The sequence below is a fragment of the Podarcis liolepis genome (genome assembly GCF_965112155.1).
Source record: "Podarcis liolepis genome assembly, chromosome: 5".
Lineage (NCBI taxonomy): Eukaryota > Metazoa > Chordata > Lepidosauria > Squamata > Lacertidae > Podarcis > Podarcis liolepis.
The window spans coordinates 17153800-17180594 of NC_139556.1; the positions used below are offsets into that span (position 1 = coordinate 17153800).

The window sequence follows — 26795 nt, forward strand, 5'->3', positions numbered from 1 at the left end:
TTGCCCCCCCCCCTTTTTAAACTTTATACAGAAGTTGCTGGTGGGCACAACCGGAAGTTTGCTGTCCATAATGCCCAAAAACAAACTCTGTAAAAAGTGTTCTTAAAAGTAAAAGGGACTCATTTCCTACCACCACCCACTATGCAGCCTGGTTGATCCATTTATCCCTTCTACCTGTGCCAGTTGGGGGCAGGGGCACAGAAAAATTAATCCCTTTGTCTTTTGACAGAGGTTTTTGTAATGTGCATTGGGCAGCAAAGCTCCAAATTGCACCCATTTCCCTAGAGAAATGTAATATAGTGGCCATGACAGAAGGGGTTCATTGCAGCTGCACACCAAGAGATCCCTTTAGTTTCTTCCTATCTTACAATGAATGACCAAGGGTAAAGAATCAGTCACGCCCACCAACTTCATTTACCTAGAGTGCCTGGGCTCCATGTGGGACCACAGGCACACTGGAGAAATGAAGATGGTAGGTGCAGTTGGAGCTTCACTTTGCAATACACCCACCTCTGCAAAAAAGACTTTTAAAGGTGAACAAATATATTGGTGCAGCTGCCCCTGTAATTTATTTGGCTCCCTGCTAAGCTGCAGGATCCTGGCCTTGCGCCCTGTTATTTGGCCCTAAGGTAGATGCTGCTGAGGTCAACCCACAGTTGCAGCCAAGTGTTCTCTCTGGCAGGGAGAAGGGAAAGAAATCCCCTTCAGCTGCTCATTCTTGGGGTGATGGATGGACCAGGCTGGTCTTCCCGTTGCCATAATGTTTTTTCCAAGGTTGCAGGGGATGATCAAATGACTTAGCAATCATATAAATTAGCAGCCTCAAAGTAATGTGCATTAAATAGATACAAGTGGGAGTTGCAACAAAATGCTGCTGTTTGCAGTGCTCCTGTTCGGGGTTCCAGTTTGCTAACCATATCATTTCCCAGGATATGGAAAACATCCTGGATTCCTGGAAATATCACTCACTCCCCAAGTTTTCTATCTCTTCCCCTGAACAGGAAGTCAGCATTCCATGGCCACTGCACATGCTCAGTTCTTAATGCACTTTCCTCATTCAGGTTTTCCCCCTTCAATTATTTATTTATTATTATTTTTTGTATTTCTGGAAAACTACAGATACCACTCTTTTCATGGAATAAGCCTCTCTCTTTTCTGGCCTTTCATATTTGTCAGAGATAAAATTCTTTGTTGACAAAGATACGTTGTGGAAAACCGTTGAGGAATAGCCAATGCTCTTGAAGAGAGGCATGAAAACTGTTTCTGGTTGTATATATATATTTTAAAAAATGATACTATCCTATCCTATATTACACTGAAACATTTAAATGTTTCTTTGATTGTCCTCGACTCTGCCTGCCACACTTGCCATTCTCTCCTGCCACACCAGTGCAGCATGCCCTACCCTTTGAGAACCACTGTGATTTAGTCAAATCCCAGACGCCTGCTAAATCTTTGTTTCCTAAACGTGGGAAAATCCACTAACATTTCACGACCTTTAGCTTTTTATGATACAAACTTCCCAATAAAGTAACAAAGCACAATGTTTTCACAGCTTGCTCTCTCTGCCAAGTCATAGCTTAGGGGGGAAAGGGATTCCATAACAGTTGTTTCAGAAACAAAATGTTCAACAGAAAAAATTGGCGGGGGACACACAGAAAGATCACCACAGCAAAATTTAGGTTTGTTTGTTTGTTTTTAAGTTACATCAAACACATTGTAATCTTCCTTAATAATGTACACCAATAGTACCTGATCCAATAAAACATATAACCTCAGTGCTTTCAATGCTGGCAGCTAACAGTGAAGCTGTTTACAGTGAACAGAATAATACTAGCAAAAGTTATCTTCTTTATCTTGATAGAAAAAGAGACAGTATTCAAACATATCTGAAGTCAAGCCTTCCCCCACAACCTGCCCCTAAGCAAAAAGCAAGTTTGGTTTGCTACAAATCTAAACGCTAGCGAAAGAAAGGATATTATTGTTTCACAATGCCTAACTTCCAAAGCCAGGAAATCTGATATTTAAGTTAAATAAAACAATAAAATTCAACAGGGATCGAACTTGCAACCTTATCAGCACCATGCTCTAACCAACTGAGCTATCCAGCTGATGACTGGGTGGAGTTGGAAACTGAATATATCTGTAGGGCCACAGGGTTTCACATCCTGATCTAGACCCACTTCAGTCTTGCTTCCAGCAAGCTCTGAGAAATAAAACCACCCCACTGGGTGACACATATCAGGAAAGAGACAACAACTGTGCATATCATGCTTGGTATGCTTGTATTGTTCTGGACAGTTTTGTCGGGGTGGGAATGGAAGGCATAACGTTTTGATAATTTGGTTGAATCGTTCCAGAAGGTAAAACTGAGACACAGGTGCTTTGGACCATGATAAGGTTCTGCAAGTTTCCCGTGCTATTCAAAAACTCCCATGCCATTCAATATTACATGAAACTGCTTGGAGAGGATGTGACCGTCTGATCTAGCTAATGAGGAAGGAATTTTTTTATTTTGACTATGGCAGACCAACACGGCTACCTATCTGTAACTGGAACTGAGGAAGGAAGTGTTAGGCCTTTTAAAAGCGGAGTTGAGAAGTATTTCTTAGAAGCCTGACTCATGGTACCCAGAAATGAGGAGGTTGGCTATCAGGATTAGGCTTTATCAATGGAGTGAACTCCTTCTCCATATCAATTCATTTTGGCACAAGATTAAAAGTACTGTGTTTTCCTAGTCTTTTAATTGTTTCCAGATTGGTCTATGGTTGACTATTAAGGAATTTGCTGATCTTTTATTTAACTGTTTTTAATCACTGTTTTGCATGTTTATTGCAAACCACATTGAAAACATTTTATTGGCAAAAAAGGTAAAGACTCTAGGGTTGTGCGCTCATCTCACTCTATAGGCCGGGAGCCAGCGCTGTCTGCAGACACTTCCGGGTCACGTGGCCAGCGTGCCAAGCTGCATCTGGCGAGCCAGCGCAGCACACGGAACGCCGTTTACCTTCCCGCTGGTAAGCGGTCCCTATTTATCTACTTGCACCCGGGGGTGCTTTCGAACAGGAGCGCACCCTGCCGCAGGGATTCGAACCGCCGACCATGCCATCAGCAAGTCCTAGGCGCTGAGGTTTTACCCACAGCGCCACCTGCGTCCCTATTTTATTGGCAGGCAGGGTAGAAAAAAAGTTTTAAACAATTAGCTAAATGATTAACTTCTGCAGTCACTACCTATGTTTCCAAACACTATCTCTACAGCTAAAATGGCAAGTTTTGTTTTCTAAACATCAAATAATCTAGTACTACACCCAGTACTAGACTGATGCAGTCCTGGAAGTGCAGAATTTCACCAAGTCAAAGTCAAACTGCCCTGAAGGAAGAAGTAGGGATTATTTAGATTTAGATGCATTAATATTTCTTCTTAAAACTGATTCTCTTTTAACCTCTCTAGCTTAAGTCAAATAATCTCCACAAATATTTAATCTTTGTATACCTCCTGAAAATACTGTATAAGCGGGGTCCAAATTCAATAGGATTTTTAAGATATGGTTAGGATTGTGATGTTAATTGACAAAAAGTTCTATGGTGTGGAGGACAATCTCTCTCTCCACCCCACATACTCAGTACAGCTACACTGAGTATAGAAGGAGTTGTGGCATTTATTACTGTCAATTCAGCATTTCTTTTCTTTCAAGACCACTTGGAAGTATAGACTGCCAGTGGTTCTTTGATCACAGACCCACTGCCCTGTTAAACTTAAAAGTATTGATCTTTATCTTGGACCATAGTTGGAAAAATCATAGAAATAGATTATTGTTGCAGCTGTCTGGACTGCAGAACTGAATGCATGTGATTATTACAGGACCGAACATATCATGCTTCAAAAACGGAAAGCCACAAGCTCTCCTGATGTAGATTAATGGGTGAAAGACCTCTTAAATCTTGCAGCTCAAATACTTTATATAAAAAGATGGATGTAAGATAAATTTCAAGGTATTTGGCAGAATTTCTTAGAATTTCCCCTTTACACTCCTACCTTCTGTGCCAGCAACATATTTATTTTTTCTTCATTGGAAAGGGGAGAATTAGAAAAAGAGAGATGAGATAAACAATTGGAAGAAATGAAAGTGGTAAATTGTTTAATATGCAGGGGTATATTCCTAACCCCACTTACCTGGGAGTAATCCCACTAAATTCAGTAGAACTTATTTCTAAGTATACATTGTTAGGACACAGAACTGAACAGCATGGGAAAATGAAGCTCAATCTTATATGTCCTGTATAATCAAATACAGTACATCACTGGGAAGAAGGGAGCAAGATGGTCTCTTATTGCAAAAAAATAAAAAAAAATGTTTTAAATATTTCCATAAACAATATTTTAGAAGTTTAACCAAAGGAAACCTTAAACACCATAGATCTGTCACAGCAATAGGTGCAATAACATTTCCCCTCCCAGTAATATTTAAGGCTTGTGCCTAGAAGGGTTTTAATCCTACAGCTCTCAGCCAAGAGCAAGCAGCTGAAACATGAAGCACTGACAGTACAAGATGGAAAGGATACTGATTGACTGTCAAACCAGGCAGTACAAGCATGGGGATGGGGGAGAGGCAATGGATTCCATCTGTCCACCTCATTCCCTGGCAGCTCTACCATACTGAGCGTTGTTGACCTGCAGAACAACTGTTGGGGAAATCCCTAGAAATTAGCAAGGGTATGCTGTTACACGTACTTTTTATTTACATCACGAGATGACTGAGGGTGTACGTGTGCACTTCCTTCAATCACCAAAAATCCCCAACAATGCTTTTGCAGCTCTGCAGTCTCACTATTGCCTGTGCTTCCTGGAAGGTGTTTCGAAACAGAAGGACCTGTGAGCAGCTGGTGATGCTACCTGTGGAAAGACTGGGAATGGCAAAATATTTTTGCATCGCTTTCAAGTGCTCCAGCTGCAGAACTGCACAAGGATTGTGGTTTTTTAAAAAAATTAATTAAAGGAAGCATGGACACAAGCATAGAAACATTCACGCACACATACTCAGTTATCTTGTAATTTAAATAAAAGGTAAGTGTCCTAGTACATGTCAGTATATGTCAGTGCGGGGGCTTTGCATTGCCGCCCCGCCCCCGGCGTTTCCGACAGCACACCTGCTAATTTCTCCTAATTTTCACCATCTTGTCCCTGGCTTTGAGGGCAATTTCTTCCCCAACCTCAGTGAGCGGCTGAAAAAAAACTCTTGGCCAAAATATTAGCACAGCCCTAGTTTCAGCATTATCCTTTAATTCTGCTATTTGTTCTGGGATCTATAGCTCATAAAATTATTAATAGAGGGCATTTTCATAACAAACAGCACTGAGATTTGTTCAGTTCAAACAGATCGTGAGACGCTACCACTTATTCATGATGAACAGCATGGCGTGAAACAATACTGCCCAGATGTAATTATGCCTGTTTAAATATATTATAAAAACACAAGTATAAGATCACACACTTTCCCTGAAAAACATGAGCCAAAGGCCTTTTCAACTATCAGAACTTTCTGGGATTCCCAAGTAGTATGGCCTGCACATATTTAATCGCAAAGGCTGGACTGAACAGAAACCACAAAGAACTATCATTAATAACAACAGAGCATAGGAAATATTTCTGTGCTATACTTCAGTGCAGCTGCTCCAATACAAATATGACACTTTTACTCAATTTACACTGGGAAGCTAAGTGGAGGAAATTAATTGCAAAGACAGTGTCTGAAGAAGACATCTACTAGTCACTTCCACCAACAGGTAGAGAATGTACCTGCACAGGAGTTTACTACTCTGAACAGTTTGAATTTACTAGCATACCTGGCATTTTGCTATGAAAAATTCATACAACACTAAAGCCCTGAATAGGCATGGACATTGAAACTATTAACCTACAGTTGAGGAGCACCAACTCAAACTGCATGACCCACAAATCCAAGTTCCGCGGCATCATTTAGCTCCAAGGGTTCAGTGCACTGAAGCGGAATGTATGCAATGGCTTTGCAAGATAGCACACTGGAAAAGATGTGAGCAGAGGTGACGGCAAAATCCTACCACCACACAGACAGAACTACAATTTGGTCCATGAGCTAATATGCTGCCACAGGCATCTCTTCTTGAAAACCCATGGTATCTTTTGAAATATAAATGCCGCAGCAACCCTCAAATATGCAGCAACACCCTACTTTCTCACACATGCAGTACTTCATTCCTCGTGTATATGTGTGTGCACACGTATGTACACACACACTAGCACAAGCACCTTGTCCCCTTTTCAAGACCCATGGACAGACTCCCTATCTTTGGGGTATGGGGCCAGAGATTCAGAGGAAGTATCAAAGTAAGAGAGGGATTTGCCCCTGGAATAAGTCAAACTTTACTATCCAGAAAGCTGTAGCACAGGAGCGGACTGTTTTATCACCATCACTCCAGCCTGAGAAAGTTACACTGACATCCTCAAATTCTGAGGACTCCAGAAAACTACAGTCACTTATGTGCCATCAGTCAGTGGTTACTCCTTCCTTCTGGGCTGTGTCCAGAAAGTGGTGTTGGGGCGTGAGTGTTAAGACCCCTGGCATTCACTTGTGGGGTGCCTCAGGGCTTCATCCACTCCCCCATGCTTTTTCACATCTATATAAAATGGCTGGGGGTTTGGGCTGAGTGTCCACTAGTATGCAGATAATAGCCATCTCTAACCTCTCACTGGCGGGACGCGGGTGGCGCTGTGGGTTAAACCCCAGAGCCTCGGAGTTGCCGATCAGAAGGTCGGCGGTTCGAATCCCTGCAACGGGGTGAAGCTCCCGTTGCTTGGTCTCTGCTCCTGCCAACCTAGCAGTTCGAAAGCATGTCAAAGTGCAAGTGGATAAATAGGTACCGCTCTGGCGGGAAGGTAAACTATGTTTCCGTGCACTGCTCTGGTTCACCAGAAGTGGCTTGGACCTGGAAGCTGTACGCTGGCTCCCTCGGCCAATAAAGTGAGATGAGCGCCGCAACCCCAGAGTCGGCCACAACTGGACTTAATGGTCAGGGGTCCCTTTACCTTTAACCTCTCACTTAAATCAGAACCAGTGAAGGCGGTGAATGTTCTGTGTGAGTGGCTAGAGGTGGCTGGGAGAGATGGCAGTCCACGGATTGAGGCTGAATCCCAACAAGACAGAAGTACTGTTTCTGGGGAACAGGGGACGGGCATGTGTGGGAGACTTGCTGGTCCTGAATGGGGTAACTGTGCCCCTAAAGAACCAGCTGTGCAGCCTTGGGGTCATTTTGGATCCACAGCTGTCCATAAAGGCGCAGGTCAACTCTGTGTCCTGGGCGACTGTTTAGCGACTCCTTCTGGTATGCTAGGTGAGACCCTGCCTGTCTGCCCACTGTCTTGCCAGAGTGGTACATGCTCTGGTTATCTCCTGCTTAGACTACTGTATTGCCCCCTACAGGCAGGTACCTTTGAAGGTGACTCAGAAACTACAATTAATCCAGAATGCGGCTGCTAGACCAGTGTCTAGGAATGGTCGCCAGGGCCATATAACACTGGTCCTAAAATATCTACATTGGCTCCCAGTACGTTTCTAAGCACAATTCCAAGTGTTGGTGGTGACCTTTAATGCCCTAAACGGCTTTGGCCCTGCATGCCTGAAGGAGTGTCTCCACCCCCCATTGTTTAGCCCGGAAACTGAGGTCCAGGTAGTTCCCTCATGATGAAAACTCAGATTACAGAGAACCAGGCAGAGGGCCTTCTCGGTAGTGATGCCCATGGTATGGAACACCCTCCCAGCAGATGTCAAAGAGAAAAATAATTATACGACCTTCTGTAGACATCTTAAGGCAGCCCTGCATCAGAAAGCTTTTAATGTGTGATGTTCTGTTGTGTTTTTGTATATTCTGTTGGAAACTGCCCAGAGTGGCTGGTGCAACTTAGTCAGATGGGCAGAGTACAAACAACAACAACAATTACTACTACTACTGAAGCAGACTAAGACCCTTTAACTGCTGGCACAGTCTGGGCTTGCTTGTTGCTGAAGCAACATTTGACTCTCCAGCCTGAGTGGCAAATGGAGCTATCCACAGTGCTACTTGCTTTGCTTGCCTTGCCTTAGCAGAATTTGATCTCTGCTTTGTTAGACTTTGTCATACTGGAGGAATGGGAAATCTCAGGTCCAGGGACCAAATGCAGCTCTTGGTGCCTCTCTGTCTGGTTCTTAGAATTCTCCCCAGGCACATCTTCTCACCATCCCTGTTGTGTACTCGACTTGAGTACTTTGCCTGGCTAGAGCATGTCGTTGATAATGCTTATTGCTTGCCTGGATGGAGAAGAGTGTGGGTAAGTGGGTATTGTTGTTAGCCGCCCTGAGCCCGGCTTCGGCTGGGGAGGGCGGGATATAAATAAAACTTATTATTATTATTATTATTAAGTACAGTAAGCCTACTATACATAGGTAACATTAATATTCACCGTTCTGTTCATTTTTGCTTATGGCTCTACCCACCACTAGCATGTGGTCTCCAGGTTGAAAAAGTTCCCTACCCCAACCTCCTTGGAACCTGGCTTCCACTTTGCTGGTCTTTGCTTTAGTAGAAGCTGAACCTTGCCTTGCTAGACCAGAACCTGGCCATCCTTGACTTTGCCTTGGTTTCCTTGCTGGAACACAAATTTGTGCCTAACATTAAGTCACAAACACACCTTGAGCTATAACCTCATCTGGCTGAGACCACTACCTGGAACAGAACAGTCCTTTACCTTCAGCATGAAAGAAAGGGGTAGAGCAGCATTTGCAGGTCTGTAAAATCCCACAGCAGTGACCCCACCTCCACAGCTCTAAGTGGCACATATGGTACACCTAGGGGTCTACAAGAGGTGGATTCCTAGCTCTTGACTAAACTTGCAGCTCTAACAGTTACCATGTAATTATTAAAGCTTTTAAGAACACAGCTAATGAACTCCCTTTCTAATGAACAGTGTACATTTTCAGCACATGTTTTATGTTGGGCTAAAGCAAGTCCATTTGCCTCTAGTAGTTCTGAATCCATGGCTCCCCTCCATTCATGAATCCAACTTCCAAATGTACATCTTCAACCTATAATAAATACACACCTAATCAGGAAGGGATAGTTAGCTCTGTAGAAATGGGCCTACCCAAAGATCAGGTACTTTCTTCTCCTGTGACCCTTTGAAGCTGATGGAATAATCTCAGGCAGTAAGACAGCCACAACAGGGCATGTGTGCGCCCTAGAACCTACTGAAAGCCATGTGCTGATAAGCATCCAAGGGGACCATGGGAGAAAAAAACTGAGGCAGCACCAACTCATAAGTGCAGCATTCTTGTCAGGGACTGGAGCATTCACATCAGAACACTGAGAGTCAGGTTCCTGTTCCCTTAACATGCTGTGCTAGCAGGAGAGTTCATCGGAATAGGAGCTTGCAGGCCTTTCAAGTCATCAGATGGAAACCTCAAGCAGAATTCTTCTGGCAAAGGAGTCATGTGAACAGAATGAACCAATTACCTTCCTTGTATATAAACTCTGGGCCTCTTCACACTGAAACTCACCTCACCTAGGGGTGCCATTCCACACGGCCTGTTTCTATCTATATGCCAGTACCCCACTGCCTACAGCAAGTTTCTCCACCAAACCATAATTATACTTTCAACTTCACAAGACACAACAGCAGGTACATTTTACCTATGTCCACTGCTTCATACCTGGTAGATACTATAAACACTAAAGATGCAAATAGTGTACACAAGAGCCTTTTCTGAAATAGCCAGTAAGTTCTGCTAGTCCTTCAATCCAATTACAGATTCCCTTCCCTTAAAGTACTGCTTTCATCAAAAGCAAACATTTCACTTCCTCCTGAAATTTACACGTGTCAGAGCAAACAACAATCCCCTACAGCCACATGCTGTAACTGCAGTCTTTCTAGGTTCTGTGCTAGCTTAATTTAGGTCCACTATTACAGTTCAATACCTACCATACCTATCCACTAGCACTAACTGCTTCTCCTTGTGTATGTGGGTACCTAAGGAGTCTGTAGAGGCCTGGTTATTTCTGAAAGAGAATACTGAGAAGAATGGCTAACAAGTCACCATGAAGCCACTATTTAGAGACCCTCTGTTCACCTAGATAATGTGGTGCAATGCCAGAACTATTTCAGCACAGTCCAACAATCAAATCACAGAACAAGAAGCAGGCTGACAGCTGATATCAAAGACAAGAAAGCAGCTAACTTTTGTTATTCTTGCCCATCTTGCATGTGTTAATTACATTTGCAAGCCGAAAATTAAAAGCCAAGGTACAAGCAAGCAGTGCCTGGGGACCAAGGACATTTCTCATCAATACAGGACTACATTTTACCACAAGTGAGTGCTACAGCACTGCCTCTTAGTATGAAGAAGGCAGTATGAAAAGGCAGATAAAATTACTCAATAAGCCACGCAGCATGCTTTTTTCCCTAGGAAGAAAGCATATGACACTTACTGTCATTAGGAAGAAACCTAAGAAATGTTACCTCTAAACATGGGACAACTAGTAATTTTTAAAAAACACCTTTTCAAACCAGTGTCTTTCCACAGTCCTCAATTAAGAAGCATGCTCTTTGTATCACCTTCACACAGCAATTAATTCCTGAAGACTGCGGATGACTTCAGCAATATTTTTAATACTTACAAACTGCCTGTGCTCTATCCATTTCTTACTCCTCCCAGCTGGAGATCTGCAATTAGGAAATCATTCCCTCCTCTGCATCCGTCTCTCTCAAGCAGGTCTACTTAGAAAGATGACATCATCTCTACAGACATGCACCTGATTCTCAGGAAACTGCCCCTCCTCCAACAAGCAGGTCATTTTTTTTTTAAAGTGACAGCCAGAGACCGCCCTTGCCAGTGTGTTCTCGGCACTGCAGAACATACTCCCGTAATCATTCAATTTCTGCATTTTTCCTGCTCTGCTCTGCTCAGTCTGGATGTAAATTGCTCCTTTTGGGGGAGGGGAACCCACAGCAAAGAAATGTCATTTTTCGCTGAAATGCAGGTGACAATTCACAATTCCTCTATAACAAGCAATAAACCAAAGACAATGCAGTTTAGTCCCATAATTCTGCCCCAAATGCGTAAAGGCAGACGAGAGAAATCTCTCTTTCATATTAGAGACTAAGATTTCAAAAACATTTTAGCTCTGAATATTTCACCTCCATTTTCTCCTCTAGTCACTACAAAAATGTCCCCTTTCCTAATCCTACTATCTCTACTGCAATATATAATATAAATATGATCTATGGTCACAATTCAGCAAACAAATAATACAAACACACCCAGGATTTTTTCTTCCTGTCTGCTGTGAATTGACTGACTAGCACTCTGTTTTTTGCTTTCCACAGGCAACAAAGGATGAATAAGTGTAAGCTTGCCAGGCCAGATTTTAACACCATTCCAACCCCTCCTCTTTCTTCTTTAAATTGTGTGTACACAACTGACCTGGATAGAGAAGAGGTGGAGGAACACAGTGGTGGCAATTGGCCTGCAAGGGGAGACATAGATGCAGAGTAATGTGGTACAGTAGCAGCAACGTATCCACATTGCACTTCATGTTAGGCTATCTTTTCCTAGTATATGAGGCTCAAGGCTGTGTTGTGGTCAAACCAGCAACCTTAGCCCTGCTCACCTGCTTAGGTGAATAGAACACGAGAAAGAAAGATTGTTGGATAGTGTGTGTGCATGAGTTTATGAGTAAGAAGAATCTGTTTGCTCACTTCCTAAAGCAGTCTTCTCTAAGCTGGGCTGGATCTAGACATGTCAAAGAAGCAATTCAGTTAAACACATACAGGGATATCCGGTATGGAAAGACAGGACTCCACAGTGCCATCTAGTGTCACAGTGTTATAGCATCTATACAACACATATAAAACACTTTTTCTTTACCAATCTACCAAGTCCCTAGTGCCCTCCAGATAATGTTCCATTTCAGCTCCCATCTGCCACAGCCAGCAGTGATTAGGGATGATATATTCTTTATTAGATTTATATACCACCCTTCATCAAAAGGTCTCAGGGCATCTCATAAGATAAAAACACGAGATAAAAGCACAAATAAATAGCTGAAACAGAAACAACAATACAATAACCCCCCTCCTACAAATACGTTAAAAAAGCTTTAGAATATTAATCAGCCAAAGGCCTGGTTGAAGAGGAATATTTCTGCCTGGTGCCTAAAGATATATAAGGCACCAGATGAACCTTCTTGGGGAGAAAATTCCACAAACGGGGAGCCACTGCAGCAAAGGCCCATTCTCATGTTGCCACTCTCTGGACCTCACATGGAGGAGGCACACAAAGAAGGGCCTCAGATTATGAACACAGTCTAGGTTGGTTTATATGCAGAGAGGCCATTCTTGAGGTATTGCAGTGATGTAGTCCAACATCTGGAAATCATCATGTTGGGGAAGCCTGTTTTAAAATAATCTACTATAAACGAGTTTTGAGTTACCTCCATCAATACACTCGTTGGTCTAAGGCTGGGTTCATGTAATTGAGTTAGGAATTTTTAATCCCTGTTTTAAAGAGAAGGAATCTGAAAAAAGTGACTATATTGTATAAAGACATTCCATCAACATGCTTGGTACACCCCTAATTTCGACCCCATGCCTAAAGATGCTCTGTATTCTGTAACTTTTGAAATTATGTTCCCACCATAAATGCCTAAGAGTGTTGTTCTTGCACAGCACATGCTTATTCAGCATATGCTCTGATTATCTATATTTCCTGTACAATCACTGTCTCTATATCTGCCTTTGGGGAAAGTCTTGATAAAAAAAAATTAGTGGGAGTTGCCAGAGCTGCTGTCAGTTTTCCATATTTAGCTCTCTTCCCAGGCTCACAAGAAGTGGGGTGGTGGATGCATCTTGTCTCTTTATATGCATGTAGACATGTGTGCAGAAACACTAAAGCACCATGCAGTGCACAGACAGCAACTGCATATGTTGGTGAAGCTCCTTTTGATTCTTAATAACCCAAGAGAAAACTCATTGTTTTTCAAGTATAATTTTAGCCCAAAAACCAAACAGACTCTTATCAGATTTTAAACCAGTGCAGGACAAGCTATTGCAGAGAAAAGAGGGGTAATATTAAATATATTAAACCACCATATTTAACAATATGGGAGGTGTTACATGCATGTGTCAAATCTTTATCTGTGAAATGTTGCAGGGTATGGATTAGTAATAAAGAACACAAGCTACTTTTATTCAAAGATGCTAGCTACCATACACAGGTGTTTAATACTCCTAAAAAAGTAAAGGTAAAGGACCCTTGACAGTTAAATCCAGTCGCAGACAACTTTGGGGTTGCAGTGCTCATCTGGCTTTACAGGCCGAGGGAGCCGGCGTTCATCTGCAGTTTTTCCAGGTCATGTGGCCAGCATGACTAAGCCGCTTCTGGCGAACCAGAGCAGCACACAGAAACGCCGTTTACCTTCCTGCCAGAGCGGTACCTATTTATCTACTTGCACTTTTTGACGTGCTTTCGAACTTTCGAGCAATGGGAGCTCACCCCGCCACAGGGATTCAAACCGCCAACCTTCTGATCAGCAAGCCCAAGAGGCTCAGTGGTTTAGACCACAGCGCCACCTGCATCCCTGCTTAATACTCCTAAATGCTCACTAATAATATCCACCAGAACTTTTGCTTAATAAAGCACAGTATTCATTGGGCTGGTTTGCCACACTATGGCTTAGCAACTATGGCTGTGCAGATGTGCAGGCACCCAGAGTAAGATTTTAATATATATGGGATTGGACACGTTTCTACCCTTCCCCCACCCCAAAAAAACCGGAGGTGGCAAAATGGAGGGGGGAAATGGAGTATTCTTCTGATCCAGGGTTAGTTAACTTGTGGCCCTCCAGATGTGGGGACAGGAGAGAGGGGCTGGGGTGGCAAAGCTTAAGTTCTTTTATTTAGTGTATGCTTGGGGTTTTTCTGCCAGTGTCACTTGGGGAAGTTCTCTTTCTATTCGCTTGTTATGTTTCCTTGGTGGTGAGAGGGGTTGGGGTGGTCTAGGGTGTGGCTGATTGTCTTTGGCTGGCTGCAGTGGGATTTGTTTGTGCGAGGGTGAGGAAGGTTGTTGGGTTAAGTTAGCCATATTGAATCATATGCTGTTGGTGGGTTATGAGCTCTTTCTAGTGCGAGTGAGCATTTTTATCTTGGAAGATGTTCAGTAGGGCCAGTTCTGGGGTGACTTCTAGGACCTGTTTAGTTATTTTGCTTATTTCTGGTATGACTGCGCACTCTCCTTTTCTGACTGGGTCCTCAATTACTTGGTTTGGTGGGATCTGCTGGTTCAGACACAGCATATGTCTGAGAAGGCACCACGAGGGATCATGGGGAGGAGGTGCGAGGAAAAAACTGTTGTGACATTGATTTCTTGGGCAACTTGGAAGGGCTGTGGTGGGATCCGGAAACGGCAACCTGGAGCCCCACTAACCACTTAACTGCTCTCTTCTCCATCATCCTGGGAGCTTTTTCTGAGGTGCTTGCGGGGTATGATAGCATCCTTTGCTGTTTGAGCATCTTTATCAAGATGCTAACAGATCTGCCTGCCTTTGATCAGTTGTGCTTCAAGGGAAGCTCACCAGTCCTCTGATTCTTTAATATTTTCCAGCCCAGACAGATGTTAACCAAAGGATCTCACCATAGTCATCTCCTTGCAGGAGCAAGGAACCACAGGTGAATCAGATGCACCACAAGAGCATCTTGGATGGGATGGCTTTCAAAGAGCACTATACAATTGCATGGAGGAGAGGCCTATCAAAGGCAACTAGCTGTGATGGCTATGCTCAGACTCCCCTGTTGGAGGGTGCAATCCTTCCGAAAAGGACTTGCTGGAAGCCACAGACTCCCCAAATGTGTTTCATAAGGACCCCTTCCTTCCCTCTGCCACAGTACCTGAGGGTCATCACATCTCTTCAGGGATTTGGTCAGAACAAAGTATATGTTGGGGAAAGGCTCCCCACTGCAAAGAAAATGGAGGAATGAGCAGGCACCTGGCTCCCAGCCATGCTAGCACCAGTCTGGCACATGAGGGTGGGGGACATGGGAAGGAAGCATTCCTATTGTATAGAGCATTCAATTGGCATTTCCACCTACCTGAACTCTGAGCCTTTCCCTCCTTGTTCTGGACTGCCTCTCTCCTAAGGAAGATGCAAGCTCTTGCCGGAAGCCACTGGTGGGGAGAATGTGCCTATGATTCCCAAATGTTTCAGAAGCATCTTTTTGTTCCTTTAGCTGCTTGATATAATCATAGCATGGCAGAGGTGGAAGGGATCTCAAGGGTCATCTAGTCAAACCCCCGGCAAAACAAGGATCCTGCCCACAGCCAGCCCTGGCTGGGCTCCAAACTCTAGCCTTCTGGTTACCATTGCAATTCTGCATGGTGTGGAGAAAGGGGAGAGAGAAATGTGTTGCTTACACTCTCATAACATTGATATGAGATCCACACCATGCAGCCTTTTCAGTAACTAAATATAAAGGGCTGTCACATGGAGGATGGAGCAAGCTTGCTTTCTCCTGCTCCAGAGGCGCTTAGGGCCTGAAGCAGTGACTCTCCTTCCTTGGAGGTTTTTAAGCAGTGCTTGGATGGCGATCAGCCATGGATCACCTAGCTGAGATTCCTTCATTGCATCCAATGCGCCTTTAAAGCACATAACTTCCCCCGAAATGATTTGTGACATTGTGGCTTCCCTCTCACAGACCTACAATCCCCCAAACCCCTAACAAACTACAATTCCCAGGATCATTTGGGGGAAGACATCTGGTTTTTAGAACAGGGATGGAGAACCTGCAGTTTGCTCCCCCATTTCTAGGAATCAGGAATGGGAAGCTCAAGTGCTTCAAACAGTATGGTTATAGGCAGCATCGTTTATAAAATATTGAATGTAATAAGGTTATTGTATCAGAATTATTATGGGAATGTTAAGGAGGGAGAGGGAAAGAGACATTGTGGAATTCTGGTGGTGAGTGACGATTAGATGAGGATTTGAAAGGGAGTTTGAATGCGAGGCAGTTGACAGTCAGTTGAGAGCGGTGGGTTCTGGAGGGGGTGGTTGGGCAACTATTCCGTTTAGGATTAGTAGTCCAGTCGTCATTTTTGCAATAAGGCAGCATATAAGATAAAGTGAATTTGAGGCCATAAGCTCAGGTACACACGTCATGCTACAATCATTTCGTGAATCATCCATACAGTCTCCTTTAGTGAGGGTGCAGCACCTAGGATCTGGACCAAACATTGAAATTTTTCCTCTTTTCCAGTTTATGTTCTGGTTCTAATGATGTAATGGGGTTGGGGCTCTTTAAATACTGGGGGCTGCTGCACACTCCTTTTCTTTTTTAAAATAAAACAATAATTTCCCCTCATTTTCAAAAACACATCCATTGTCTCTTTCTTCAGGTTCTTCAGTTAAATTTGTTGTGAGACACTGGTGTTATATGCAGTATAGGGTTGGGAAGAAAAGAGGGCAGGACTGAAACCCCATTATCCCTAACAATGGCTCCTCATGTTAGTTATCCTTGCTCTACTATTTAGTTGACAAAGCAATTTGAAATCCAAACCATGCTTGTTCCTCTGTGCCTGAAGGCCTAGTCTTCCTCATTAAAAGTTTTAGAATATGCTAAGGAAATCTGTGGGAAGATCTGCTGTCCAAGTTAAAGCAAACTTTTACAGACAATATCCCAACAGGTTTTGCATAAAAAAGTGGCAGGCATATTATACACACACACCAGCAAAGAATTGTCAGGAGAAGGAAAGAAAAAGGGAGTTTTGGTTCTCGTAGTATTTATTGTCCAAACTATGGGGTCATTGTAAATTGATTTTTTTTTAAATTGTGGTATCCCTCCTTTCCTTCCCCTCTGCAATGTATCCACCCTTAGAGGCTGGCTCCATTTCAGTAGCCAAGAGTGATCTTAGTACCCTTTTGTCCTAGGAACAATTGTTGCTGAGCAGAGAGATGAACTGGTCTCAGGCAGAAAGAGGCCCTTTTTCTTTTTAAATCACAATTCCACCCCTCCCCACCAGATTACTTTTGGCAGTGAAGGTAAAGCCTCACTCTTTTCACCAAAATGACAGAGCAAACATTGTCCTTTAAAACATTCACTGGGGGCCTTGTTAAGCTGAGGGAATGCGCATGGCTTCCCTTACCCAGATAGCAAAGGTTACCCATGTGCTCTGCTGCTGATACACTCTATGGCAGCAGGAAGGAAGCAGGTATCTTCAACCTGCATGTTAAATACTCCAAACACAACACAGCAATAACAGGCTAATTCCTTTTACATCTAAAATGTTACAAGTTTTGCTTCTTTTGTATCTCTTCAAACAGTAGCTAATCATAAGACTTGACTCTACAAATATGCACTACTGAGAAGTGACAAGAATTCTCTGTCACATAATGACACACACAAAATTAGAAGGTGGCTGTATTTTCATGATTGTCATCAAAATGCATCTCTTAAAAAGCAGGTCCCAGTGATTTCACTTCAATTTTTGCTACTAAAGAATACACATAGGATTTTTTTGTAAAGATTTGGATGAAAGTTTTGGATAAAAAAGTTATTGGATGATGGCAGTGAGCTTTCTCCAGATGAAAGAAAACATTTGCCCTGGGTAGTTGGTAGTTCTCCTATACACTATCTGCTTTATTGTTCAACTCTCACACACACATTCCTACATAAAATCATTTAAAAGGAGGCAATGGAAACTTGTGGTTAGAGGGCTAGACTAAGAGGAGGGAAACCCAAGTTCAAATTCCCACTCAGCTGGGACATTTATAGGGTTTTCTTCTGTTATGCCAACCTTCTGTTTGTTTGTTTTCTGCAAGGGTTCGAAGCCTCTTCGATCCACGTACAGTGGTACCTTGGGTTTCATACGCTTCAGGTTACATACACTTCAGGTTACAGACTCCGCTAACCCAGAAATAGTACCTCAGGTTAAGAACTTTGCTTCAGGATGAGAACAGAAATCGTGCTCCGGCGGCGCAGCAACAACAGGAGGCCCCATTAGCTAAAGTGGTGCTTCACGTTAAGAGCAGTTTCAGGTTAAATACGGACCTCCGGAAAGAATTAAGTACTTAACCCGAGGTACCACTGTATTTTCCTAATTTGTATCTCCTCCCACTTAGGCCTCCAGGATGTACACAATGGACATCTACATAATATAAGGAGCAATACACTTAGACATGGCCAACTTTTTCTCAAACACTCATAACGTACAACAGTTTAATGTTATGCCATTTTCTCTTGAGCACAAAAATAAAGCAAGTGAAAAACAAACATGAAAAAGAAAATTTGATTAGTTCCATTCTCTCAAATACACTTGAGGTCCTTGTCACAGTTTTCCAATAGTCTTCCCTGCCCCCCATGTCAAAATGAATTTAGTAAGTCAGAGCACTGCAGATGTTAGATTAGGAGAATTGAGCCAATTTGTTATTGGAGCAAGTTATCCATATGCTGACAGATATGCAGACATTAAATTCTGAACTGACTGGATGCTTTGGGCTGAGATCACTAAACCAGTTAAGCAAAACTATTTTGCCATAACTTTGATTCTGAACACAGACTTCCATCTTAATCCTTAAAACTTCATCTATCAATTGACTTTCTTTACCAGCATAATGTTCTATTCTGAAATTTTGTTTTGACTACACAAGTCAGGTGTTGAAATAAACAGCAATTTGGTAGTACACAAGTTCTCAGCTCTTGCTTTACTGATATGAATGGAACAATATTGCCATTATTTTGCACATTGAGCTATTGAACTTGATTCAGCACAGCCACAGCAAATCTTTAAAGTTGCATAGCAAGACTCAGTTAAATAGCTGCCGATTTCTTGGCAGCCAAATCCATCAAGCTTTGCTAAACCCAATCTTACACTAAGCAAAGGAGTCCCCCCCCCCCTTCCAGCAGAATTTCTTGACTGACACTTACCTAGAAATAAATTTCCCAATAATAGTAAAAGACTTTAGCTCTTTGGGAGGGAAAAAGACAGTCAAGACTATTCAACAAAAGATCTCCCAACAGGTGCTGACCTGCTGCTTCAAGATAAGGAACCTGTAAGAACTTGTGAGCAGACAACACTGAGGTAATACTGATCTAGGTACCCACCTCCCCAAAGCACCCACACGCAAGAACCTTGTGTAATCTGACCTTCACAAACATTTCCATGATAAGGAAAATTCTACAGCCTAACTCTCAGCAATAGCTTCCAGTTTGACATCCCAAAACCAGACACACACAATTGTAAGGCTGCTTCTATTTGAATGTCATCAGATTTATTTTTATAGGGGGACCCCTGACTGTTAGGTCCAGTCGTGACCGACTCTGGGGTTGCGGCACTCATCTCGCTTTATTGGCCGAGGGAGCCGGCGTACAGCTTCTGGGTCATGTGGCCAGCATGACTAAGCTGCTTCTGGCAAACCAGAGCAGTGCACGGAAACACCGTTTACCTTCCCACCGGAGCGGTACCTATTTATCTACTTGCACTATGACGTGCTTTCGAACTGCTAGGCTGGCAGGAGCTGGGACCGAGCAACGGGAGCTCACCCCGTCGTGGGGATTCGAACCTCCGGCCTTCTGATCGGCAAGTCCTAGGCTCTGTGGTTTAACCCACAGCGCCACCCACATCCCTTATTTTTATAAGCTCTCTCTAAACATGGATGGGGAAATAATATCAAGGCAATGAGGTAAAGACACAAATAATGGTTTTGGTACAAGGGAAACCATGTATCTGGGATACTTTCAGCCCTCATCACCAGTACCAAATACTGGTACTGTGGCTAGCGCCTCTGCAAAGGGTGGAGATTACCGTATTTTTTGCTCTATAACACGCACCCGACCATAACACGCACATAGTTTTTAGAGGAGGAAAATCTGTAGGCATGCCACCCGTAGGCATTCCCTCCATAACACGCACAGACATTTCCCCTTACTTTTTAGGAGGAAAAAAGTGAGTGTTATGGTGCAAAAAATACGGTAATTTGTGAGAGAATTGTAGCATTGTTGGGGGCTTTCCTCCCCCCCGGGCAATTTTACAAAAGCAAATATTTATTCTAAAATACATTGAAAGAGGACAAAATAAATCATTGCTGTTCCTCTTTATTACTATGCCCTGTAAGCATATGCTAAATTAGCAATTCTACTTTTTATTTTTTTTAGCTTGGCCCTGGAGAGAAATCTTTATTTTGACAGCTAAATATTAAACCGCAGGACACATCATTCAGAACAATGAGTTTCCTTTCAGAGCTGACTTCCCAACCACAATCAGCACTAAACACTTCAATACATTTCAATCAATTCCATCAACATCCCACTTGGTAGAAAAAACAATGGAAAAACAAAGGGCCTTGGCTCTAGTCAGCTGACAGCAATAGAAACATGGAGCCTTTCATAGCGCTGCAAAATAGATGAGTTTGTAGCACATCACCACAGTCACTCCTGCTTGGGAAATACCTCTCTTGAGTTGAAACACATCAATAAACAGAAAGGCTCAACTGAGCAGCATGCAGAGAAAACTGGGGAAGAGAAACCTGGCTAAACAAAAGAAGAAGTTGCAATTCCAAAGAGTACAAGCACTAATATAACCAATAGTGTCTATTAAATTTTACAAATTTCAGTCAAATGTTGTCTTAGAATTGCTTGAAAAGATTCTCCAACTTCAGTGTTAGAAACTGAGATATGAAAGATAGGAGCTAAATGGCACCTTAAACCTAGGTTATGGGCGCAACAGCGGAATGTCTAGGTGTGCTTTTTTATAATAATAATAATAATAATAATAATAATAATAATAATAATAATAATAATAATACAAAGCTGAAAATGAACAAACTGCAGCTAAAATATTATGTTCAATTTTCACATGGTCTATTCCTTCCCCTGCCCACCCCCCTAATATTCTTAAGAGGGTCTCTTCTCCAGTCTTCAGAGAGTAGCTAGAAGGGGAGAGGCAGAAAAAGGTTCTCTTTTCTTTCCATTCTGCAGTTTAATCTGAAATCTTAGGCGCAGTACTGCACCCAGAGCTCAGAAATTGCTCACACTAAGAAAATTCCCTGTCGCAAAATGCACCTAGAACAATGGGAGTTTGGAACACTGTCCAATCTGTACTGCTGACATGCATATACCTAATAGACTTTCTCCAAAGAAAAAAAAAAGTCTCTGGATTTAACTAAACAGTGAAATTGAAAATTCTTACAGCAAAGACACAATGGAACGAAACAGATATTTGAATATCATAAAAATAATGAGGACAAACATATGATTTAACTTAATAATAAATGATCTGTGTAAATGCTAAGCTGAAAGGAACTCCAGTTTGCAGATCATCCCGGATTACTTATATTAGGATGGTGAAAACACAAATTGTGAACAGCTCCAAAAAGGACAACCTGCGTAACAAATAGGCAAATGAGATCCATCTTAAGTAAATGTAAACTGTTACACACTGGAGCAAACAGCTCAATATAAATTTGAGCAATCCATCAATCAGTTGCTAGCTTGCTGTAATGATAAAAAGGTGGGTTATTGTGTTTAGATCCCACTTTTCCTCCAAGGATCTCAAGGTGGTGTACATATTTCTTTCCTCTTCATATTATCCTCACAACACCCCTGTGGTAGGTTAGGCTGACAGACTGGCACAAGGCCCCCAGTGATCTTCATGGCTGAGTCTCTCAGGTCCTAGTCAAGGACCCAAACCACTAAATCATACTTACTCTCACTTGCTAATATAGAAAAGAAAAACAATCCATATTATAATACATTTATACAAATGAAGGGGTAACAATCGGTTTCAATGACAGATAGAACGGTGCCAAGCAAATAGGTATGAAATTGGCCACAACTAAAGTCTGTCCATCCCAGAAACTATTTAAAAATAAACAAAACAGGTATAATTGAGGGGTTAGTAAGTATGCATTTGTGTGAACTGCTTTGCTTGAAGTACTTTTTAAAATCAATGTGGGAATGATGTTATCCTATAGTTTTCTTTCCTTTTTAACAAAAAACAAAAACAAAAAAGCTCCAGTTAGGTTCCATTAAACATCATCAATGAACAGTAAATAAAACAACAATCAATAAGATCTCATGAGATCAAGAAATTAATGAATGTGTGATAATGTTCTTTTATTTATGCTTACGGCAACTTTTTTTACATATAATTATCAATAGCTTGACACAAGCCAGTCGCAAAAGCTGTGAATTCAATCTTGGCCTGGAATACTGTTTAGGGGGTTCACTTGAGGGTTGATGCTGGTATTGATATTAATCATTTGTATCTTTATTTTAGTTCTTATGATTTATGTCAAAATTGTTCCATTTCGTTATGTACTTTTTGATGTTTTATTTATTATTTAAGGCTCCTTTTGGTTATGTTTGTAATTATGCAATTGTCTTCATGTTGTAAGCTGCCTTGAGCAAGGTTAGAACTATGGAAAGGTGGAATACAAATAAAATGATGTGTGTATTTTTCAGTTAATGGCAGTATTAAGCTCCAAGCTAATCGTTTTAAGATAATACTGGACTTGGCCATATGGTTGTGTTTATATGGTGATCCACAAGGATTTGTCATGGAAATCTTCACTAAATAAGAAACTGTTTCTATATTTAACCAACCGTTTACTCACATCCAGAGCAGGCAGTCTTAATGTGTTGTTAAATGGACATGGTAGAGTCTGGAGCAGAGATCAAGTAAGATTTGGGATAAAGAGGCATCTGGGTGGCTCAAGGGATTGGTAACAGGATACACTACTTTTCAACGGCAAGGCACTGGTTTAACTTAAGATAGCTCATAGTTCAAAAAAAAGATTGTCCAACAGCTGTGAGAAATTAATTGGTAGTCTCAACAGAAGCTATGGAGACTATCAAGATTTTCATTGCTAATGGTGTCATCATAGCCATTACTTTTGCTGGGAAAATTGGGTACTTTCAAGTTCGACAGAACTCTCTCCCCCCCCCCCCCGGACAAAATATAATCAAAGATCCAATGGATTGTGTGAGGTATGCTATCATTCTCAAGTAATACAAAAATGTAATGGGAACAGAGGAGGGAATGGGAATTTGTTTTCATAATTTTTACATTTATTTCCCATATTTCTTTCATGGAAATTAAAAGCAGCACATAGAACATTTGAGGCTACTGTCCACATGATGAAACCTAGCAATGTTAGTTTTAGCAAAATTAATGCACCATATGCATTGAGACTATTTCCTTATATATACTTTGCTCACCCAGGCCATAACCAAGATGAGACAGCCCCACATACATGATCAACCAACAGCAGTTCATTGTTTAGTTATTTGACCATTTAATACAACAAATTTAGGATTCAAGCACCTCCACTACGAACAAAGTTTATACAAGAGTAAAACAACAATAAGCCATAATAATCTACAAAGTCAGGGAGAAGCAAGAGAGAGATCGCTACACAGAAATCTACGCTTAAAACTACATCTAAATCGACCAGTCAAGCAGTATCAACTCATCACACAAGCCTTGCTAAATCAAGTTTTCACTGCTCACCTAGAGAAGACCAGTTGGACCTCTCTCAGAGTTACAGTGCCACAACTGAAAAGATGTACACCACTTCACTTCTAGAGTAAGGACAATAGAGGTGTTCAGAAACTGACTTGAGGACATGGCGAATGCAGAGGGAGAAGTATGCTCTTTTGGTTGTCTTCACCAACCATATGCAGGTCTAAGTAACACCATAGCTCCTTAACAAGGTACTGACAGAGGGAGGAGTTTCCTAGTTCTCCTAGAGAAAAACCTCAATCTTAGCTGTGGTAGCATCTCAGCAATCACACCAAGCATGGTTATCAGCACATGCACTTAGGACATCACAAAAGGAAGCACAGCACAACAATATTGACTCAGATTCCTGGCTTTCTATGAAGCATTGCTTGACAGTCCGAAGAGCCGAATGCATAAGATTGTACCAACAGCTAAAAGGAGAACCTGAAGTATGTACCTGAACAACTCTACACTTTTCACTCCCATTTGAGTGTGCTGATCTTGTTTCTGAGTGAGCATTAGAATTCTCGGTTTCAACTGTATTAACTGGTCTGACCTTTGCCTTACTTGAACTTTGATGGAAGTAATGAAGGGGGGGTTACACACTGGCTTCATGAATCGGCTTATTGAATTACTGTTTCTGTCAAACTGTTTTCCATCTAAACTAAATAATTCAGGCACCAATAAGTGGCATACTTCTTGCTTAAACTAACTGTACTATCTATCTATCTATCTATCTATCTATCTATCTGTTTAAAAGCAAATCAATTTGTTCATTTTATCCCTTTCATCTGCGCAAGCTTTCCTGATGAATAACAGAAATGGCTCCTGATACAAGAAAGAAAGTTATTTAGACTAAACATTGAGAACAACTTCCCTATTGTACAAGCCGTTTGACATAGGAGCCAACTCCTAGGGGCCAAGATCCCTTTGCCCCCCTAAAATATTTGAGGGGCCCCCCAAAGTTGATGGTCATTGCCCTTCAAACGGTGTGCATGCACCACATCATGTGATCGATTATGAGGGTGGGGCTTACCTGCCCCTCCTTGAACATTTTATTCAAGTTGGCACCCTTGTTGTTTGATCAGAAAGGAAATATGCTGTAGTGTATTGGAATATGGTGGACTTTCCTTTGTTAGACATTTTTAAGCAAAGGCTGAATGGCCACCTTTCAAGGATGCTGCAGCAGCACATTTACTACATTGTCAGGGTAGGAAATAGACCACATGACCTCTGAGCTCCCTTCCCACTCTGATACTACAATGCATGTTTGCCTAATTCAGTTTTGACTTTGCTACAAGGGTTTATGCTAGGGATCATATTATAGTGTTTCAGAAACAAGGCGAGAAATCTTATTTGCATGAGCGTTTAATTTTAGGGGATAATCAGAAGATTCTGGAGACAAACTGTTATTACCTATCTCCAGTGCTATTTTTCTATAAAAAGTGGTGCCGGAACTCACCATGAATGTCTCCCTCGTTCTCTTAGAACGGCATCCACCTGAGAAGTGCCGGAACTGAGTTTCCCCGAGTTCCTGCTAAAAAAAAAGCCCTGCCTATCTGATCTTTTGAGGACACATAAAGTAAACAAATTAAAATCTAAAAATTTAATTATGCATACATTTTCTGTACTAACAATACTGAAAGCAATCACTTTATTATACCCATGATGCCCATAGCAATTCTCTTTTCACTGATTTACTGATCCAGCAAAAGGAGTGTAGTACCTGCAAAATTTTAAGAGCTTTGTTTTGGTTTATTTTTAGGACTCTAATCCTTGGTTACAGAGCAGCAGCCATAATCATTCTTCAGAACAGGAGACTAAAACCTTTAACAAAAGAACCATGTAGCTGTATTCTAAAAGAGAAAGTGCCCTCCCTTTTGTGCGTTTGCAGGGAATTATGCTGTAAAGGGGAAATAATGTTTAGTTTCTATTACAGTTACATAAGTGATCCAAGAGTATTCATTATCAGTATGATATTACAGTACTTAAGAGTATTTTTCCTGTTACTGAATAGTTTGAATATTGATGACATTTTCAAAACTTCCCAAAACTAGGGCTGCGTAGGTGGGCATCAGACACATGTTCTTCCCTAATACAACAACATACTCCATATGATTAGGCCAATTAAAACCAGCATCCAGATTTTATGTTCATGTAATTCTGCTACAGTGAAGAATACATTATCTACTAGCAAAACAGACTGTCTTGGGCAGGCAGAATATGTAGCCCTGTTAAAGAACTCATTATCAGCCCAGCAAGAATACAGTACTACAGAGCTATCATCACTGCATCTCCTGAATAACATTTTTAGTTGCAAACTTAAAGTCTTCCAAAATAGTATTCAGACTTTAGTTTTAGTAATTAATCCTGCTGCACTGAAATAACTAAGAAACAAGCTTTAATGTAGCTATTCAAAATTATATTCCAGCAGAAAGCATCCTCAGCTGCTGTTAACACAGAAGCCACAGTTTCCCCCCCTAACAAGCAGTCTTCTTATTCCCTCATTAATCACATCCTGGATTTCAAGTATGTAAGAACATGTTGATTTTCCTCCTTTTAAACGGATACAACAGGCTTTCAAAAAAGAATAAGCCTGCCTGCTCAACCATACCTAGTTATTTGTGATCCATTGTCAGTCATGCAGCACAATCCTATGCCTATTTGTTCAGAAAAAAGTCCCACTGTGTTAACGGATTTGAGTCCCTAGTATCCATGAAGACTGAAAGAAAAACAACAACTCTTGTCCATTTAAAAAGCTCTTTACATCCCTGATGTGTATAACCTCTGATTACACGAATTAGGCCACTTTTGTGCCAATACAAATTGATGTAGCTTTTTATGTCAGGTGCATGCTTACACATAGTAAATGGCAAAGTCATATTCCAAGACAGCAGTTGGCTGTTCAGTGGAGCACAGTAATTAATAATTCACCTACATGATTTCTCCTGTATACCAGAAAAACTGTACAGGGTTGGATGATATGGTAGTGCTGTCATTAGTACACTGTTCCTACTTGTGTGTGCCCACTGGTTAACTTCCAAGAAGGATGGGGAAGCAACAATCTTTCTCAAGATTGCCCCTGCTTATCCTTATGACTTCCTGTCCTGTTGGTTGCATGCATGCATGGATTTCACACCTGCAAACAGAGCACAGGAATTAACTAGCAAATGGGCTGATAAGAAAGGGTTCTAACATGCTCCATCTCACAGCAAGCTGATGGGGAATCTGTCACAAAGGAGG

At 41.8% G+C, this 26795-nt stretch overlaps 1 protein-coding gene across 13 annotated transcripts in view; it reads right to left on the reverse strand.

Moving 5' to 3' along the window:
• USP54 (ubiquitin specific peptidase 54) overlaps window positions 1–26795 on the reverse strand; it is a 100759-nt gene that overhangs the window by 69604 nt on the left and 4360 nt on the right. The window contains exons 1-3 of one of the 13 annotated variants that reach the window (XM_083502351.1): window positions 15152–15425; window positions 5396–5449; window positions 4733–4905 (exon numbers count right to left, since the gene is read on the reverse strand). The exons of 6 other annotated variants lie outside the window; for them this stretch is intronic. The gene's annotated coding sequence lies outside the window, so the exon portion shown is untranslated. Of the gene's footprint in view, window positions 1–4732; window positions 4906–5395; window positions 5450–10683; window positions 10747–15151; window positions 15431–24009; window positions 24057–26795 lie in introns of those variants that run through there. 6 more of the 13 variants (XM_083502342.1, XM_083502345.1, XM_083502350.1 and 3 more) reach the window with 6 other exon arrangements.